Source organism: Triticum aestivum, chromosome 5A (genome assembly GCF_018294505.1).
Source record: "Triticum aestivum cultivar Chinese Spring chromosome 5A, IWGSC CS RefSeq v2.1, whole genome shotgun sequence".
Taxonomy (NCBI): domain Eukaryota; kingdom Viridiplantae; phylum Streptophyta; class Magnoliopsida; order Poales; family Poaceae; genus Triticum; species Triticum aestivum.
In genome coordinates, this window is record NC_057806.1 from 385,521,232 (window position 1) to 385,530,505 (window position 9,274).

A 9,274-nucleotide genomic window follows, 5' to 3' on the forward strand; every position below is an offset into this window, starting at 1 on the left:
AAGGCCACTTCCAGAGCTATCTTACCAACAGGATATGCTGACTTGCCAGGTACCACACCGTGGAACACCGTATTAGACGGTTTGAGATTTTTATCTGTTAGTCCCATACGACGGAAGGTCTCATAGTACAAGATATTAATGCTGCTCCCTCCATCCATGAGCACTTTGGTGAACTTGTAACCTCCCACCTGAGGCGCCACCACCAGAGCCAACTGACCCGGATTATCAACCTGGGGAGGGTGATCCTCTCTGCTCCATATGATTGGCTGTTCAGACCAGCGTAGATAACGGGGCACGGCCGGTTCAACAGAGTTGACTGCCCGCCTCTGAACCTTCCGGTCTCGCTTGTCCAAGCTAGTGGTAAAGACATGGTACTGCCCACTATTCAACTGCTTTGGGTTGCTCTGGTAACCTGACTGTTGCTGCTGCTGGTTGTAACCACCCTGGTTGTTCTGATTATTTTGACTATTATGTCCGCCCGGATTACCATTAAATCCTGAACCGGAATTTCCTCCACCGTAACCCGGCCCGGATCCTGAGCCACCGCCGGAGCCGTGATCATACCGGAAAGCATTAGAATTCTTGAACTCCTGCATAATGAAGCAATCCTTCCAAAGGTGGTTTGCTGGCACCTCCTTCGTCCCATGTCTTGGACAGGGCTGGCTCAGTAGATAATTTAGGCGGTCCGGGTTAGGGTTGGGTGCCCCACTGCGATTTTTCGGTTTACCCTTGCGTCGCTGGCCATTGTCCTGCGCGTTGGTATTAGCCACAAAGTCCATGTTACCATCCGCTTTACGCTTGCCTCCACCACCATTGCCTGCCCAGTGATGCTGCTGACCTTTGGAGTTGCTGTTCCTCTTTCCCTTCCCTGCCTTGTCATCATCAGATTCGGGATCCTTGGTACTATCAGAATCAGCATACTTTACCAAAGCAGCCATGAGGGTCCCCATGTCAGTGCAATGGCGCTTCATCCGTCCCAACTTCAGCTTTAGGGGCCCAAACCGGCAGTTGCCTTCTAGGGTTAAGACTGCGGTGTCAGCGTTGATGCGGTCTGATGAATGCAACACTTGTGAGACCCGGCGCACCCAATGAGTCGTCGATTCTCCTTCCTCCTGGACACAGGCAGCTAAGTCTACTATCGACATGGGCTGCTTACATGTATCCTTGAAATTATTGATAAACCGGGTTCGTAATTGGGCCCATGAACTGATAGAATTGACCGGTAAGCTTTTTAACCAAGTGCGGGCCGTTCCTTCAAGCATCATGGTGAAGTATTTCGCACATGCCACATCATACACATCCAGCATCTCCATGGCCATCTCATAGCTCTCCACCCATGTCTCTAGGGGTTGATCCGCCGTGTAATTTGGTACCTTGCGCGGGCCCTTGAAATCCTTGGGCAGGCGCACATGGCGTAAAGCGGGGACAAGGCAAGGCACCCCCAAAGAGCTAGAAGTAACACCGGGTTCGACCGAAATAGTTGGACGAACCGGCGTAAGCTGCCGATTCTGATATTGTGCGGCTAACTCGGCCTCCCTGCGTGCTCGGGCCCGGTCCACCACTTCCTGAGCGTTATCAGCACCACCCGCCGGGTTGTTGCCGCGGGGTGCTCCACGTCGTTCATTACTTGACACTGCCGGTTCCTCCATACGCCTGCTATAGCTCCGGCTTGAGCGAGGGGTCAAGTGGATCCGGTCACGGCTGTATGAGTATGCTTACTGTTGGTCCAAACCTGCCCTAAGAAGCTTCTTGACCCGTCACGTCTCTATCGCCTACGGTGAGTCACCTTCAATTGGAATGGCCTCCAGTCGTGCGGCAGCGGCGACGAGATTGTCCATTGGGTTGGAGTAGTGACCCGGAGGTGTTGAAACAGCCTGAGGTATAATGGTGTTTTGACAAGGCGGATCCATCCGACGAGGCTGAACCGGCGCACCGGTTCCAGGAGCTTCCGCCCGGTTTCCCTCCAGCGGATTACTGGTTCCTGCTCCCGGGGTGTTGAAAAAGTCTCTGGCCTCGAAAACCGGAGGCAAACGGGATCGGTACTTCCTCCTCATGACTTCATGCGACGCGTTCTGGTCCAACATGAGCCTGTAGGCTTGTGCGTCTAGAGCGGCCCGCTCTGTGGCCATCCTGGTATCCTCAGCTGCCAAGTCCGCCTTGGCCTGGGTGATCTGTTCCCTTACCTTTGCAATCTCCGCATTGTGGACGTCCTGATCCGCCGGATTAGCTTCCGCCATAAGCACAGCCAATGCATCAAATAGCTCTGATAGAACTTGAGCCGGCGGGCGCACAGGGCCTCCTGCCCCGGCAGCCGTCGCCGCTGCTGAACCGGAGGTTGTTGCCGCAGCGGTCGAAGAATGAAGCGCTGCTTGTGTGCCGGCCATGAATATTCCAACTCGGTTGGGCAGATCAGAGGGGTCCGGAATACTGTCGCCGTCGGAACAGCCCCCAATCCGGCCATCTTGTAGCTGATATAGAGATTCGGTTTCTCCGGTTGATGACTCATCGCCGGAGTAAATGACGGTCTCGCCGCCAGATCCCGATCCATCCTCATGACCTCCTCCATGGATGACTCCCACGAAGGCACGCTTCATGGCCGGTTTAACCCGGGCAGATCGCGCACGCTGAGCCGTTTCGACGAGGTCGGTGCAGATATCCGGCTCAGGGCCCGGTTCTCTGATCTTGCCGATGAAAACGTGTATGCCACCAAAGGGGACCCGGTACCCGTACTCAACTGAGCCGGCCTCGGGGCCCCAGCCTGCATCGTCGATGTAAAGCTTGCCGCGACGACTCTTAGTCATCCGGCCTATGGCGTAGCCCGCGAGTCCTTCAAAGCGGCCCTCCAAGAACTTGAAACCATCGTGCGATAGCCCCACGGTGGGCGCCAACTGTCGTGGTTTTGTCACGGCAGATGTCCTAGAGAAAGGACTTAGTCGTGGAGCCATCGCGACGGGTTAGCTTGAAGGGGTTAAAGCGGACACAGGGACGCAAGAGAGTTTATACTAGTTCGGCCCCTTCGATGAAGGTAAAAGCCTACGTCTAGTTGTGATGGAATTGATGGGGTTTCGATGACCAGGGAGCAAACAAGCTTCACCTATGTCTTGAGTTGTTGTCTGTTTTTCTTGAACCGCCGCCGGGTCGTCCCCTTATATACACGGGTGACGCCCATCGGTTCACAGAGTCCCAATACCGGCTCATAGATGTGTCCGGTTTGGTCTCTACTTATTCCTAACTTACAATACAAGTTAAATACCGACGCCGGATTACGGCTACAGGCCTTGAACCGACTATGGGCCTTGAGCCCTCATCTGCCTTTTTGGGCTTTAACATACATAACTACTGACGAAGTTAACCCGGCCCAGATAGGCCGGTTTACGCCCAGTAGTGATATCCCCAACAGAACCTATGAGGTCGGATCCGAGGACACTAGTCGGATGTGATCCGAGATGTATTCAGATTGTGGCCGAGTAGACTTATGGGGTTTAGGGTCCGTGAGAGGCCCAAGTGTTGAGCCCACGATGGACGTCTATATAAAGTGGGGTGTGGCACACTCATGTGGTTCATCGCTTGGGCGCTGTCACTAGGGTTTGCATGTGTTGCGAATAGACACCTCCACTCGCTGCCGGTTGTGTGATCAAACCTAGCAGTCCGCCGCACGATGTTCCTCGCACGCGCGGATACCATTAGAGGTGGTGCACTTGCGCCGCTCCGGCGAACCTGTACATGGGAACCGACTACCGGCTGTACGATGGAGATCAGACGAGAAGGAGACGATCCACGCAGACGTGCTGCCCCAACTCTTCTTCTGCTGCACGGCACTGCACGTCTAGTGGTAACAAACTGTGATCCATCTCCCGTAGCATGTTCTTGGTTGTTCTGCGTGTAGGAAAATTTTAATTTGCAGTCGACGCACCCTACCGTAGAACCCCAACACCCAGAAAACTGACCAAGCATTCCAAGACCTCAAGAGATACCTGACCAGTCCTCCGGTGATGGTGGCGCCTCGCCCTCTCGAGCCCCTGGTGCTTTACCTTGCCGCCACCCCCTACTCCGCTAGTGTAGCCCTAGTGGTAGTTCGGGAAGAGCGTTAGGCCAAGGGGCTGCCGCGCCGTGCCGCACCACCAGCCGAGGTGATACAAGACCCAAAGGGTACCGCAAGGGCTGCAGCAATGACGACGAGTCACCAGGCCCAGCAAGGTGGCGTTCGCGGGCCGTTAGAGGCCCCAGCAGGCGATCAGGCTCTTGGGGTCCCATCATCTCAGGAGACACCCCAACTGCCGGCAGGCACAAGCTCCGTCGACGTTCCCACCCTCGTCGAGCACCCAGTGTATTTCGTCAGCACGGTACTGTGGGATGCAAGGGCACGGTACCCCATGCCCCAAAAGCTCTTGCTCGCACTTTTGGTGGCCTCACGTAAACTGCGGCACTACTTCTAAGGTCACCCAATCAAGGTTGTCTCGGCCTACCTGCTGGAGAGGGTACTCAGGAGCCCCAACGCTGCTGGGAGGGTCGCCGAATGTAACATCGAGCTACAAGCATTCCATCTGGAATTCAGCACAACTAGGGTCATCAAGGGAGCCGCGCTCGCCGACTTCATGGCAGAATGGACTGATGCCCTGGGGTTTGAAGCAGGCGAGGACCGATCCCTGTCGCTAGGAAGTGAAGCACCAGATGGCTGGGTCATGTATTTTGATGGCGCGTTCACACGCCAGGGCGCGGGGGCTGGAGCAGTGCTCATCTCGCCTACTCAGGATAAGCTCTACTACACCGTCCAGCTCTGCTTCCAGCAGGGCGAGAAGGTCTCCAACAACATCATAGAGTACGAAGGCCTCATCGCCGGCCTCAAGGCCATGGTGGCCCTGGGAGTGAAGCGCCTCACCATCAAGGGTGACTCGCAGCTCCTCGTCAACTTCTCCAACAAGGTATACGAGTCGAAGGACGAGCACATGGAGGCATACCTCGCGGAGGTACGCAAAATGGAAAAGCATTTCTTGGGTCTAGAGTTGCAGCACGTACCCCGTGGCACCAACAAGGAGGCCAACGACTTCTCCAAAAGGGCGTCCAAGCGACAGCCCCAAGAGCCTGGCATCTTTGAGGAGCGGCTCTTCAAGCCATCGGCAGCACCTCCGCTTTCGGGGTCGGCGCCGCCTCGGGAGGAGCTCCCCCAACCACCTGTCTCGGGAGCCCTCGCATGCGGCCCGACCTCGGGAGCACACCTACTCATGGCGCTCGAGCCTCGGGAGGGGTGCTGGACCAAGGAGATCAAGGAATACCTGACACAAGGGACGCTGCCGGAGAAGGAGGAGGACACAGAGCGTGTGGCCCGACAGGCTACGACATACTGCATCCAGAATGGTGAGTTGTACAGGAAGTGGACAAATGATGTTTCCTTACGATGCATCTCCAGGGAACGGGGGAATGAGCTCCTGGCTGACATACACGACGGAGACTGCGGGCATCACTCGTCATCACGAACCCTCGTCGGCAAGGCATTCCACAGCGGGTTCTACTGGTCTACGGCACTCAACGACGCAGCCGAGCTGGTGAAGTCCTGCGAGGCCTGCCAATTCCACGCCAACCAGATCCATCAGCCAGCTTAGGGCCTCCATACCATCCCGCTCTCGTGGACGTTTGTAGTCTGGGGGCTGTATATCTTAGGCCCGTTCCCTCGAGGGCCTGGGGGCTACCGCTACCTCTACGTCGCCATCCACAAGTTCACCAAATGGGCAGAGGTAGAAGCCGTCTGCACCATCCCGGCTGGATCCGCGGTCAAGTTCATCAAGGGTCTCGTAAGACGGTTTGGGGTCCCTAATCGCATCATCACCGACAATGGCTCCCAATTCACTAGCAATGTTTGCAAGGCATACTGTGCTAACCTTGGAACGCAGATCTGCTACGCTTCAGTGGCACACCCCAGGAGCAATGGCCAATCCGAACGCGCCAACGTGGAGGTCCTCAGAGGCCTCAAGACCAGGACCTTTAAGAAGAAGCTTGAGGCCTGCGGCAAGGTCTGGCATGATGAGCTCCAGTCTGTGCTGTGGTCCATTCGCACCACCGCCACCAAGCCAACAGGCGAGACCCCGTTCTTCCTCGTATACGGAGCAGAAGCGGTTCTCCCTCACGAGGTCAAGCATCGCTCTGCACGGGTCCTGGCGTTTGATGAGACGCAGTAGGACGCCATGTGGGGGATGGACCTTGTGTTGTGGGAGGAACGCTGCCGTAAAGCCTCACTCCGAGCGGCAAGGTACCAACAGGCACTGCGACGGTACCACTGTCGCAGCGTCTGCTCCAGGACGCTCGAGGTGGGCGATCTCGTCCTAAGGCGGGTGCTCTCCAGGGAAGGGTTGCACAAGCTCTCGCCCATGTGGGAGGGCCCGTTTAGGATCGCCCGTGTCTCCAGGCCTGGCACCGCGCGCCTGGAGACACAGGACGGGATCCCCAACTAGAACGCTTGGAACATCCAGCACCTCCGGAAGTTCTACCCATGAAGCAAGGCCCAACGCCTGTGAATCAAGGCCCCGTGCGTGTGAAGGTCTCTGCTCATAACACTCTCACGTAATAATGAGTGGGGTTGTACATGCCCCGGAGTCTTAGGAGTGCCGCCCTCGGGCCTCGGGGGCTCCCTTCCACGTCCTAGTGGCAGCACTTAACTCTGCGCTGGTGAGAAGACTAGACTAGGTGCCGGACGCGGCTTTTCATTTGCTTTCCGTAGTTGGCTTGCCCCCTTTTTTATTAATGGAAGTTCGCATTCTTGTTTTTTCTTGTCCTCTTGGTTTGATCGCCTTTTCCTCTGTTCTTCCTTGGATTTTTGTTTTGGTCCGTGCTCTCCCACGCATGCCTCGCGAGGGGGCTGGACGGGTGCCCTTGTGAGCATTTTTACTGTTCTTCGTGAGGCACCCTCGCTCGAGCCCGCAAGCTGGCACACCTCTCTCAATCTATGCCCCTCGGGTACCGCGATACGAAGCGCTGGGTCATGGCCGGTGGCGCCTGCGACCAGGATTCGGAAGAATAAGAGTTTCCTAATGAATTTTTGCAGTTCCTAGACACCCCCGAGCAAAGGAGGCCTCGCCAGGCACTGGGAAATACGCGCCTCACGAGGCGGAAACTACTTCAGACACATCAAGCTAAGTTATCTCTACATGCCTACATAAAACGCTGGTGCCACAACACAACGCAGGGACGACAAACATAACATAGCGACTTGGAAATCATGGTTCATTACACGCCCCTGCAGGGCCCATACTTGTTTCTTCTTAAATGCAGGAAGGAAAGAACAAAACAAAAGTGACACGTGCCCCCGCAGCAGTTCGCGAGGACGGGCCCATGGCGCTCTCCTGGGCTCAGCTAGACCCCTCCTCGCGCTTCACTGGAGCGAGCGACGAGACGACCTGTTGCCACCCTCGAAACGGGCGCGACGGTGTGGCAGTTGGTCATAGCCACCGCTGCTGGAGCTGTCATTGGAGGAGGAGCCGTCGTAGCTGGACGAGTCACAGCCAGCGCCGAGGATGAAGCCACCTTCATCCTCGTCACGACCATCGCCAATCCCGAGCACCTCGTCGCCGTCGTTGTCCTTGGGGCAGCACCCAACGCGACGACCATCTTCTCTGAATACCCGCATGTAGAGGGTCGCGTCGCTGTCGTACTTGAAGTGGAGGGCACACCACCTGCCCAGGCCGCGCGCGCGGGCAAACATCTGCTAGCCGCGGGCCAGGGCCGCGTTGCCTGTGCCGAAGACTTCCACTGCGACCCATGAAGCCTTGCTGCAATAGCCGTTCGCCTGCAGCCAGAGACCGCCTAGACCTGTGGCCGGTAGTTCACCGGCGAAGAAGCGCGGGAGCTGAAGCCAGGTGCCAGCCGGATTCTCCAACCACACGATGAACTCCGGCATCGCCTCCCCCGAGTGGAAGCGCGGCCGAGGAGGCCGCGCAACCATGGCGCGCCTCACTTCATCGACGGGACTGCCACGACTTGGGCGACTCCTGCCGCGCGAGAAGGCGCCACCGTTGCCGCAAGGGGCCATGGTGGGGGTCGCGGCGTGCTTGCGCGGGTGACCATGCCCCCTCTTGGGTGGCGGCGAGCCAGGCCCCTCCTGGCGGGCCTTGCCCTTCTCTGCAGCCGAGAACCTCTTCGCCGGCGCCATGAGTGTCGCTGCTAGCAAGGAAGCAAGGTAGAGGAAGAAGCAGGGGGAGTGAAGGAAGAGATGGGGGTGGGGGATCCGCTCCCCCCTTCCCATTTATAGCCAAAAGGAGGCCAACCGCCGGCCTCTATGATCTAAGGTAATAATGACCTTTTTTCTGCATGTAGCAGGGACACGTCAAGTCGGGTAGTTGCCGAGGCAGCGTGGGGAAGCGGAGACGCACACGTTCCATAAATTGCCATGCGTCAACCGAGGCCGCATGCTGTTGGGGCCCGCGGTGCTCCGCACATGCCCTTTGGCTTCGCCCCGAAGCCAAGTCCGAGCGCGCCTTGGGCCCGGGGGCTATTGTCGGCGTCCTGGGAATGGGGGTCCCTGGACTTGCCTGCCTGCGACCCACGGCATGGCTCCACCAGCGGCGCTGTATAGCCCATCTTCACTAGAAAACACTCAAGACCCTCGCGAAGGGCCAAGCCTCACGAGGCGGATGACGCAAGACCTCCTCAGGGGCGGCCTCACCAGGCTGGCTCGCGAGGGGCGGAGAGATCAAGGCAAGGGGCACCTCGCGAGGTTCCTGTGACGCAAGCCATGACGACCAGGGCCAGGCGGGCGCCAGCGCGCGCAGTGTCCTCGTTTCCTCTTTGGTGCTAAAGAGGCAAGCGTAGGCGCGGTGTCCCGAGGCGTCAAGCAAAGGTTTCCATATCGGTGCAACAAGACCAAGACCAGCAGGACGGCAAGGCGGAGGTCACGTGGAGCCCAAGACGGCGTCATCACCAGAGCCTTTGGCAGGCGAAGACCATCTTTTTCCAGGATAGCTTGTACAAGTTGTTCCCCTTCAAATTGGCCGTTGTGGGATCCCTTCCCACCTAATATTTGGGAAGAGGACCCGGGCCTCTATATATAGGACTAGCCACCACCGCAGAAGGGGGTCTGATCTCATCTTGGACCGGATCCATTCCACCAAGGCAACCACACAAACTCGCCAAGCACAAGAGCACCCCTCCTCAGGAGGTTGTTCTTCCCTTATAACTGTTCATCCTCAACCCAAGAGGCAATCCACCACACCACACTGGAGTAGGGTATTACACCACATCGGTGGCCCGAACCAGTATAAATCTTGTGTCCCTTTGTTCTGCGAGT